The 11,599-nt window shown below is 34.6% G+C and overlaps 1 long non-coding RNA gene across 1 annotated transcript; it reads left to right on the top strand.

Annotated features, from left to right (window-relative positions):
* Positions 1-3,486: 3,486 nt before the first annotated feature.
* On the top strand, positions 3,487-5,197 carry LOC114074209. The gene is made up of 3 exons (XR_003574656.1): positions 3,487-3,747; positions 4,013-4,735; positions 4,884-5,197. It is a non-coding gene; the product is annotated as an uncharacterized LOC114074209 (long non-coding RNA).
* Positions 5,198-11,599: the final 6,402 nt, after the last annotated feature.

The following is an 11,599-nucleotide window of genomic DNA, read 5'->3' as shown; positions in this document are numbered from 1 at the left end:
AGGACCTTGCGAGATATCCTCCGATTAAAATATGAAAACAGCGCAGACAAACCATTTGGAGGCCACATAATCGTATTTGGTGGTGATTTTTGTCAAATACTACCGGTGATTCCAAAAGGAACACGAGATGATATTTTAGATGCATCACTCAACTCCTCATATTTGGGGCCATTCTTTAAAATTTATGAGCTGAAACAAAATGTGCGACTTTGTTGTGGAAGAGTATCTGATTTTGAAGCCGCTGAAGTTACTACTTTTGACAAATGGTTGTTACAAATTGGGGATGGTTCCTTTTATAGTGATGTTGACAATGACCTTATTAAAGTGCCTACTGATATATGTATAATGCCATCCAATGATCCAATCGGATCAATCGTCAACGCAGTTTACCCGTCCCTCTTGTAGAAGTACAATGACCCAACATATTTGCAAGAAAGAGCAATACTTACTCCTAAGATGAAATGGCCCATGAATTAAATGATACAATTATGAAAATGATTCAAGGTGAAGGAAGAACATATTTTAGCTCTGACAATGTGTGTAAAGCAAGTGTGAACACTAATGATGAAGATCTATTGTACCTAACGGAATTTTTAAATAGCTTAAGATTTCCTGGAATTCCTAATCATGAAGTACAGTTAAAAGTAGGCACTCCAGTTATGCTTCTGAGGAATCTAAATCAAAGTGAAGGACTATGAAATGGAACAAGATTGATTGTTACACATCTTGGTAACTTGTCTATTAGTGCAAATATCATCTCCGGAAAAAACATTGGCTCAAAAGTAACAATACCAAGAATTATTATGTCTCCTAATGATTCAAAGTGGCCATTCAAGTTAAACAGACGTCAACTTCCTGTAGCACCATGTTTCGCTATGAAAATTAGTAAAAGTCAAGGACAGTCTCTCAACCATGTTGGATTATATCTTCCTAAACAAGTATTCCCTCATGGCCAATTATATGTAGCACTATCCCGAGTAACAAAAAGACAAGGATTAACTATTCTAAATATTGACGACGACATAGAAGATCCTATGTTCATTAAAAATATCGTTTACACAGAAGTATTTCAAAATATATGCCCTTAAAGCTGAAATAGAAATGAGGTATTTCCTTATTTCATCCCATATTTTTATTTTATTATGCAAATTCATAACTGTTCAACTAACAATGTTTTGTTTTGGAACAAATAGGTATACTTGAAGATTAATGATGTAGATGAAGTACCACGAGGTCACACAAACACTATATAACTTGAGGAATTTCCATTTGTCCTAATCTAGATGGACAGAGTTACTTTGTACTTATTGACGGCGGGCGCCTGGGAGATATTATGTGAAATTAGTCAAGGTGTGTGCAACTTGACCCTGATACCGTGGTTATCGAAACAATATGTGCATAATTCTATATGCAAAAGTGATTAAACCATGGGTTTGCTGGTATAGGGAGTACCCTTCTTTCATGTTTTACGTATCAACTTTTTCTCTTAGCATGCAGTGAATGTTCTTCTCCCATCTGTCTGGATATTCTTGTGCAATCGAGAAGAAGCATTGAGTATTGCTGAGACCTATTCATGGTTAACAGAATGAAAATGGAGGAGTTGTGTTATAGTTTATGCTTTATTACTAACTTGGGTTCTCTATGCTGGAACTTGACATGATGAGTGCAACTAAGCATGATTTTTTCAGCGATTCTTAAAATTTGGTCCGTCGCAGAAGTTAGAGTACTCACCTTCGCAAAAACAAGTGTTTTATTTGATTTATTTATTTTAGTTGCTAAGGTAAAAAAATATCATCGTTCAACATTAACCTTTTTAACATTCCTCAGGAGCTTAATGATCAATGACCTTCACAAAATGAATCAACTCACTAATGGCTTCTAATGTCTGGATGTCGCCCATAGCCAGGATGACACAGAAACTCTTGGGGGAACTGAGACAATAAATTAAAGTGGTAACGACTGGTAGCAGAAATTAAAAATATGTGTCTGCATCTTACTAAGATTTGTAGATCAGTAAATGTGTTGAAAATGAATAGTTCAATAATTGAATGGTCAATAGGAAAAGAAGGGAATAATATGAGTATTTGAGGACGTAGATGAGTTTATTCTTCCCGGCTGGTGATTATCTTTAAATTATAATGGTAACAGGAGAATATATAGAGCTGCATATTGATAATCAGTACTGGAATGACGACATTGAGGTGTTGACATGAACTGTTTGGTAAGTTCCTCCATACATTACCCAAATATCCCTTTTGTGTATAACTTCTAATTGAGTGCTAACAATCGCTTATTAGTGCCTTTCGAAGTTGGCTTATGGTACCACAAACACAAAAATTTTAACTTACCCTACGAAGAAATGATAATTTGTGAACGGCAGTTAAGGCAAGGAATTTCATTAGGATCTTCAAAGTAAGCGTCCTCTATGTCAATTTCTGGTGCTTTTATTTGCTCTTTCTCAGGTCTCTCGTCTTGCTGGCACTTCAATAATAGGAGCTGAATTGATCAATTTTTGATTCTCCACTGGTTTTTGATTACCCAAAGGTAATGGCAGAGGCACGTGAGTGAAATTTTCCCTTGGATTGTTGTTAGTGGCTTTCTGTTCTGTTGCACTAACAATGCTTTTCTCCTTCGGTGCGGGAATGGCAATTTTTGCACTGAATGAGGCACTTTAATTAGGTCAAGTTTATGAAATACAATCTATCTAGATGTTTAAAGTTTTAAATAGATAAAGTAGTAATAAAAGCTACGACTTGCGTGTATTTTTATTAGCTTATTGAAGAAATGTTACAAAATATAAGCATCATATGCTTGATGTGTGATATTTAGACTCTTAGTGTGTTCAATTCCATCATATGTACTTTTAATTAACTGCACATCGATGTGTTATCCATGTCAAGTTAGATGTTAATTTAGACTGATTAATGTTGCAGGTGAATTTGCAGCAGATGATGTCATGGTTGGTTTTGTACTAATAATTTTGTGTTTCAGGTTGGGGTTGCTGAGATGAAAGTAGCTATTGAAAAAACACGAGGATTAGTTGTTCTAGCAGAAAGCTTTGGTCATTCTATTTTCAAAGATTCTTTCAAGCAAATCTTTGAAGATGGTGAACAGTCTCTTGGGATGTCCTTCAAGTAAGCTTCTCGAGATATTATTCTGCTGTCTCATTTGCAAAGGACACTAATTTGCTATGTTTTCAGTATTGTTGTTTTGAATGTGGAACCAATTTTAACTTTATGTCCGGGACTTTTTCTAGTAAGACGCACTAAAGTTAAAAGTATCTGTGTTATAAGATATACTTGTCTGGAGGTTGTTCAAAGCTCTCAATTCTCAAGTACTAATTGGACTTTCAGTTAAATGTAGAATTTAACTAATTGTATCTCAATAGAAGTTCATCCAAATATGTTGGTTCTACCAATGTCTCAAAAAAAAAATCTCACTCCAGAATCTAAATTTTTAAGTATGTGGATTGTGATGGTTTCCAATAGACTATTTTCTGTTGCGCAGACCCTTATTGTGTACTCTTGGATTTTGCATACTAGATTGATTTCTTATAATTTTAGCACTTAATACAAACAGGTCATAGCAGAAACGCTTTCGGAGAAAGAAATAGGAAGCCTAAAGCAGTGGTTCAAAATGTCCGACACCGATAGCAGTGGAACACTCACATATGAGGAACTGAAAGATGGTCTAAAAAAAGTAGGATCTGACCTAGGAGAGTTCGACATCAAGGCCCTGATGAAAGCGGTACTTGCTAAATCGTTTGTTTTAGAATCTCTATAGATTTGTCAAAATGCATTTTCAGTTATATTTTACAAACCATTTGGCACATAGATTGTGCATGATCAGATACATGAGAATTTGGCTAAACACATTAGACACTAGGTACTGTTTATTGATCCTACCTACTTACAGGATACAGTAATTCTAGAGCGCGAGTGGGAACAGTAGTCTAAGATTTTAGTCCCTCTAAAATAAGTAGCAAAATGACTCGGTGAGATATTTTTTGCAGGCTGACTTTGACAACAGTGGCACGATTGACTACAGTGAATTCATTGCTGCAACATTGCATTTGAATAAGATGGAGAGAGAGGAGAATCTGCTTTCTGCATTCTCCTACTTTGACAAGGATGGCAGTGGTTATATCACAATTGATGAGCTTCAACAGGCTTGCGTAGAATTTTTCCTTGGTGATGTTAAATTGGAACCTAACATAGGTCACATACCTCACGACATATCACATAAGAATATCAAATACAATAAGCGGTTTTCTTGCTTCTACAAATGTATGCTGTGGTGGCCTTGGCCCAAAATACCTCACATATTTGACCTTTGCACCTCACCCTCATTGAGTCCAAGAATGTGTGTATCATGTGAAGTTGTGTTATTCCTTATAAAGCCCTTCACTTTCCGCTCCCACTCCAACGTGAGTCGCTAAAGTGTCATTACTAATATGCACCCCTTCTTGAGGAGCTTGTCAGCCTAAAAATCTGTCTGTCCTTCTTTTTGACCCGACCTCATCAACCAACCCTCCGTCATGGGCATCACATTTCTGAGTTAAGTCAAGCTGATAAATTTTTCTATTTGGCAGGATGGACGCATAGATTATGGCGAATTTGAAACAATGATGAAGAAGGGAAATACAAGATTTGCTGCTAGAACAATGAGAGGCAATTTGAATTTTAACTTGGCTGATGCACTTGGAGCAAGTGACAGTGAGAAAAAAGAATAGAAGGTTTCTACTTATATATACATTTTTTTATCTAAGAAAATATCAATTCAACTCATCGATAACATAATATATCAACAAATGCATATTATTAGGAAATGTTTCATACCAACATTATATTTATATTGTTTGGTATCTAACTCTCTAATTCTAGCATGATTGTTTACCGGACCAAGCTGATAGAACACGTTGGACCAACCTATAACCGGAGGAGGTCAAGGAGGCTTTCAACCGGATGAGAGGGGTCAAGTAGAGCTGTGTTTGCCAAGACAATGTTGGACTATTACCATCATATATTGGTGCTTTATTATTTTGTGATGGTAGATAGATTTAATGCTATAGTAGCAAAATTTCAGTTGTTGCTACTCTCAACAACAGCATGCCCAGTATCTTTCCACGAGCGAGATCTGGAGAGGGTGGGATGTAAACAAACGTTACTCCTACCTTTGCTACTTTATCTTATATAATTTGAGGAAAATTGAAAAAATAACGTTGGTACTTGGTACCTAATTATAAAGTTAAAGCTTGATGTTAGCTGAATGAAAGCTTTATGTCCAGCTCTCTTAATTATAAAAAGGATGTTTGCCTGAAACATGGAAGTCATTATAAGAATGGATCCCTAGCTACAATCAGGAATAAGAAGAAGATATCACTGAAACTAGGAGGAGGAGGCTCAATAGATATGGATTGACACTATAATTTAGATAGGTTGTGGGTGTTACTCATTTTCCATTATACTGGTAACTAGATTGCTCATCCTTTGGCTAGATAGCGTAATATCTTAAAAGACAGTACTTGATGTAGACTTAGCTAAAAGTCGAATGCAGATGAAGACTCTCAGTCAATGATCTTGCAGTATGGATATCATTAATCAGCTGGTTAATATAAGAAGCCATCTAAAAAATGGATGCATCTATAGTAATATGCTAACCTTGCAAATGCACTTGCAAAGTGTCTGCATTCTCCTCTCAACAATTGTACCTAATTAATCTCTCTTTAGATTCTCTTTTTGGATACCAAGGAATCATTAGGTCCTTAATCTCTAAAGTGTTGGATAATGTTAGGTGCCACATAATAATTCCTTAGTGGATAGACTTTAAGGATGAAATTTTCTTGAGTATAGAGTTGCCAATACAATTAAATTCAGAATATGTACACATCTAAAACGTAAGCTGGATAATTGTAGGGTCAATTAACTTGATCCAAACATAACCTTGACATGTTGATACTAAGTATCTGTACAATATATGTTAATTGCAGTTCTAGGCGCCAGTTTTAAATGTATTTCCTACTACGTGATTACCTTATATTTGCAACTGCAGTACTCTCCACGCACAACACATTTTAAGTTTTTTTTTGCAATAGAATTTCACAGCTGCTTCCATATTCCAATTACAAATCATATTTACTCTTTATGTTATACTTTCTGAATGGTCATCAAATGGAAAGTGGAAACACATAAATTGCCTAGAAAAGAACACAAGGTAAGTACTTTTAGGCAACCAGCTAGCGCACATCTACCATGTCAGTAATAACATTGCAAACTGTGATGCTAGCAGAAGCGGTAGATATCTGTTTGCCATCAGTAATGTAAAATGAAATTGCGAAATCACCAAAACATAATCAGAAATAGGAAAAACCCAAAGAAAACCTTAAAAAAATGAACAAGAGAAGCCATCAAGATTTTTACACAGAGAATGACTGACCAATGGTATATCAGAAATACTGAAACAGAAAGTACATTGAAAAGATTGCACAAGGTAAAAGAAGTTATATAATGATAGTATCAATATTAAGAACATAGTTGAACTTTGTGCAACTTGCGTCTATCTTTTTGCGATATTGCTGGAAACAGGTGAGGAAGAAAAAGGAGTACATATGCAAAAATGTTCGGTTATATAGGGTTGTGTACACTTGTGACCATGTGGTGGTTTGGTAAGATTTTATACTTTTGCCATAATCCTAAGTAGTTCTAATTTGCATATACAACAAAAAGACTCTTTCATTTTAACATTTGGAATGCTTTGTTATCGTCTTCTGAAAATAAGTTCTTTCTCCATGTTTTCCAGTTCAGGTTTAAGGTTGAGGGAAAAAAATCTTTAATGTTGTGAACAAGAAAAGTTGCAATACGATAAGACTCCAATATAGTCCACATGTAGCTCATCAAAATCTGATAAAGACAGATATAATTTAGGCCATTTTCTTATCAGACAAGCCATGCTTAGTTAGGTTAGAATATACGACAGAGTCTCATACTCGACCTGAAATCTCTTGGCGACAATATGTGTCATATAGGACTTTTGGTAGGTAAATATAGACAAATGCAATTTCAAAATGATTAAACCCATTAATGTGTACTACTTTGTAATCTCTATGACTTGTGTTACTATGAAAGTTCTCAACTACGTATCCATTATTGATTCGTAATATTTCACCATATATAAGATAAATAAATCACATAAAAATTACCCCACAATATAATTGATTACCTCCAACCCATATTTCACCTATTAAATACAAATAATACTTAATTACAGTAAAACCCAGTCCTATCTGTCCAAATTAAATGACCCAATTGAATATACATGACTATAATGACCCAATTCAGCCGTTTTAAAAACATCCAAACGTATCCAATTCTTGCTAAGCTTCTCCCTCTCAAGAACGTTCTTCTCATATCTACTCTCAACCTTCTACCTCCCAAGAATCTAAGAGACAGGTTTCCATAAAACTCATTTTTTCATCTTCCTTATTTGTAACTCTAATGTATTAAACTGTGTATTAATCTGTGATAATTGCTCTGCTAATTACTCTACTGATTTGCTCTCCCCTTTCATAACCCTAATTCTTGTAGTATATATACATGGGTAGTGAATGATTCCCATATTCAAATTTACATTGTCTCTGTTTCTTTTAATTGAGATTTAACAATGAAGATTTCTTTTCTTTCAGAATTGGTTACTGGTAGAGATGACTTTACAATAAGAGTAAGAATTTGTAGAATGTGGAACGCCATTAATCTCAATAAAAATGGTGAGCTTATCAGTATGGGTATGATATTTATCGATGAAAAGGTACATTGTTGATTGATTCATTTACCAAATATCATATTTTTTGGGTAGTTTCAATTATCAACTTACTTACTAATTACTTCTTCTATCAGGGTAATTTGGTGCATGGTATAATTAGAAAAAATCAGGTTAACAGGTTCAAAGACAAGTTGAATGAAGGTTCTGTATTTATCATCAAGAACATCAAAGTTGTTGAAAGCATTGGGGGATATAGACCTGTTCAAAACTCATTGAAAATCATTTTCTTTGCCTCAACTGCAATCAAGAATTTGTCTGAAGATATTGTTGAAATTCCAGTAAACAGTTTTGAATTTATTAATCCAGATGTGATTGACTCAAGGGTGAACAACAACATTGTCTTATCAGGTCTATACTTATATTTAAAGTCTTACCGATTACATTTAAAGTTATACTTAACTGCACAATATATTAATAAAAAACTCATGATATTGTGTTTGATGACATTCATGACCTTCATATATATTTTATAATTTCTATCACATACTTAATAAAATTAATAATATTGAAAAAGGAAGAAATTCATCATATCAAAAGCTATATTCAAGAGAAACACTTAGTATAAAAAGGAAGGAAAAGAAAGACTATGGATAAACTAGGCATTGAAATTTAACTGGTGCCTATCACATTACAGATTGATGATCTAACCTTGCTGTGTATAAATGTTAAATAATACCCTAAACTGTTTGAATGCGAGTCTTATATACGATTTTTCATCTTCAATAATCATAGATGTGGTTGGTTGGTTGCTTATTTACGTGTAAATGCTAAATAATTGCCTAAACTATTCAAATACAACACTTGCATAAGAATCTTCCTCTTCAATTTTCGTAGATGTTGTTGGTTGTTTATATGAAATTGGTGATATCGTGAGTGTTGGTTCAAAATGGAAGAAGAGGGAAATCTACATTCTTACTGATTAGTAAGTCACTCATCTCATTTTAAGTTGTTTTACTTTGTTATCTCCTTACCATAAAATTATTTGATTATTGATTTATGGTTTCTATGCATTGTTTGTCTAAAGCAAAAATTACCTTATGGAAAGAATTTGGGGAGAAGTTTTGTCCTTATTTTTATAACAATGATGCTGGCCCATATATAGTGATAGTGACTTCTACAACAGTGAAGGAATTTCATGGTAATTGTTACAGATTTAGTTGTACGTACTAGCAATTTAACTCCAAGCGTTTTGAAGAAATGACATGCTTTCATTTTTAACCCATACATTGATAATAGGTGAGGTTAGCTTCTCCACCACCTATGCAAGCAAAATATATGTGAATCTTGATATAGATTACATAAGATCTTTGGCTCCAAACTTTTCCACCATGTCCACAGAAGTTCAAATTATAAAAAGCTCTAATGTTAACAGTCTTCCTCGTGAGGAAGAGATGTTTTTGAACCGTATGGACATTAAGGAGTTGCTGGAGGCTGAGTGGAGCTCTGAACTACAGTTTCTTTTCTTATTAGGCTTCTCATATTATTGGTTTACCATTTAAACATGATCATTGCACTATTTCATGATATTTAATTAAAATTGCAGGAATACATTGTTACAGTGAAGAGCAAGATAATAGAAATACATAACTATTTTGGTTGGTACTACATTTCATGCAATGTGTGCCCGAAGAAGATTGAACCAACAAATAGTATTTATCGATGCACAACTGCAATAAAGATTGCAAATTTCCTTTGGTCAGGTAACCATTTACGAAGGACTGTGAGTTAGGTTTGTATATGTTGTGAATGAATCTAACTTATTATGTAAAATAGGTACAAGATACACCTAAAAGTGACAGATAGGACCAGAGACACTACTTTTATCTTATTTAATGCGGTGGCTGAGAAACTCCTTGATACATCAGCTCACAAGTTGTTCAACAAGCTTACTACAACTAACAATGATGTGCCTGTCCAAGTCCAAAGCCTTTGCGGGAAAGAATTTGTTTTTAAACTGAGATTAAATCACTATAATTTGAAAGAAGGTCTTGAGAATTTTACAATATCAAAGCTTTTGATTCCAGATGATAATTTGGAAGTACAATACAAACTAAGGAAAGAAGAAAAGGTATTGCAATATAGACTATGAGTTTGTAATTTACGATTACTTTGTAATTTATTTTTCATACTGTTCTTCTTCCAGGGGAAGAACTTATCCAAAAATGAAACCGACCCAAAAGATCAGGGAACCAACGGTTTGACCAAACAGTTGGTAATTACATTTAATGTTTTAATATAAAAATTCAAATCATTTTAAGGATTAACATGGTTAATAAATATGTTGATAAATTTACTTTTTGAAGAACAATCAGGTATTTGTTGATGTGTTGTTGACTGACTTGGAAGATTATGAGGATGAAGTACATGTAACTAGTGGTGCTAGAGTAGAAAACGAAGAAACCTAATCATAGATGATGAGGAATTAAGCGTTCAAGACACAAATAAGGTCAAGAAGTAAAGGATTATTGTTGGTCATAAATGACAAGGAGTAAGTGTTCATCACACAAATAAGTTGAAGAAGTAGATTGATAATTGTTGCTTCTGATTGTTTTCTATTTTTTTAGCTAAGTTAGTTGTTTCGTCCTATTATAATTTACACTTTAGTATAATAACTAGCCCCCTTTGAGCTTAGTTAAGTTATTTCGTCCTTTTACCATTTTAAGTTTAGTTTAATAAGTAGCTCCATGTTGTCCGTAGTGATGATTTTCGTACTTGTATGGTTTTATCCAACCTTAGACAACTTATATTATTAATCTATTTCGTTGTTTGCATATGATGTCACTATCAACAAAATCGGATATGTTTCTTCTTCAATTATATATCCCTATATCAGTTCCCATGTTGCTCAATTCATTCCTTTGGTACTTGGTATCTAGCCGTACGTACAAAGTTGTACTCTTTCCTACTATTCATTTTACAGCCACTTATTATTGCAAAATTAAAATGAGTTAATTCTTCCCGGCTAGTAGTTTTTCATCAAATTAAAATGGGAAGTGTTAAATACATGAGAATATATAGAGCTGCATATTATTTATCAGTATTGGAATGACGACATTGAGGTGCTAACATAAACTGTAATTTAAGCGGATATTTAATCATGGATGACTTAGTTTCTTCAAAATGGTCTTCCATAAGTTGTCTTTAACTATAAAACTTAACACATAGAGGTATTTGATGTCACATTCACTTTTGGATTTGTGTTGTTGAAGAGGAGATGCTTTAGGTATTTATACACCTGTCAAATGATGGTTTCCACCCCATCCACAGATAATTTCCGAACAAAATAACATAGTTACTTGTAATTTCCTTCCGCCAGTTGCATTTGAGGAATAGTTTCAAGTAGGTGTTGACTCATGGATGACTTAGTTCTTATAATTGTCTTCCATAAGTTGCCTTTATGTAACGACCTGTTTAGTCGTTTTGAGCAGCAGATTTTGATTTCTGGAAAATTTGCTGAGGAAACGGACCCCACGACGGAACATCACAGGCACGACGGACCGTCGCAGGGTCTCGTTTCAGCATACTTAGAATTCTGAAATTGGGTACTGAAAATCGACTCTCTGTAATCGGTGACGGACCTGCAGGACGTGCCGTCACATCCACGACGAGCCGTCGTAAGCTTCCGTTGCAAAACACTTCAACTTTTGAGAAATTGGTACGGGAAACGAGTCTCTGACCGTCAGGACGGAGGTGCAGGACGGACCGTCACAGGTGTGACGGGCCGTCACAGTCCACCTGGACTTTGGGGAGGTTGCGACGACCATCGTGACGGACCGTCGCA

The sequence above is a fragment of the Solanum pennellii genome, chromosome 1 (genome assembly GCF_001406875.1).
Source record: "Solanum pennellii chromosome 1, SPENNV200".
NCBI lineage: Eukaryota > Viridiplantae > Streptophyta > Magnoliopsida > Solanales > Solanaceae > Solanum > Solanum pennellii.
This window is presented reverse-complemented; position numbering and strand designations above follow the sequence as displayed.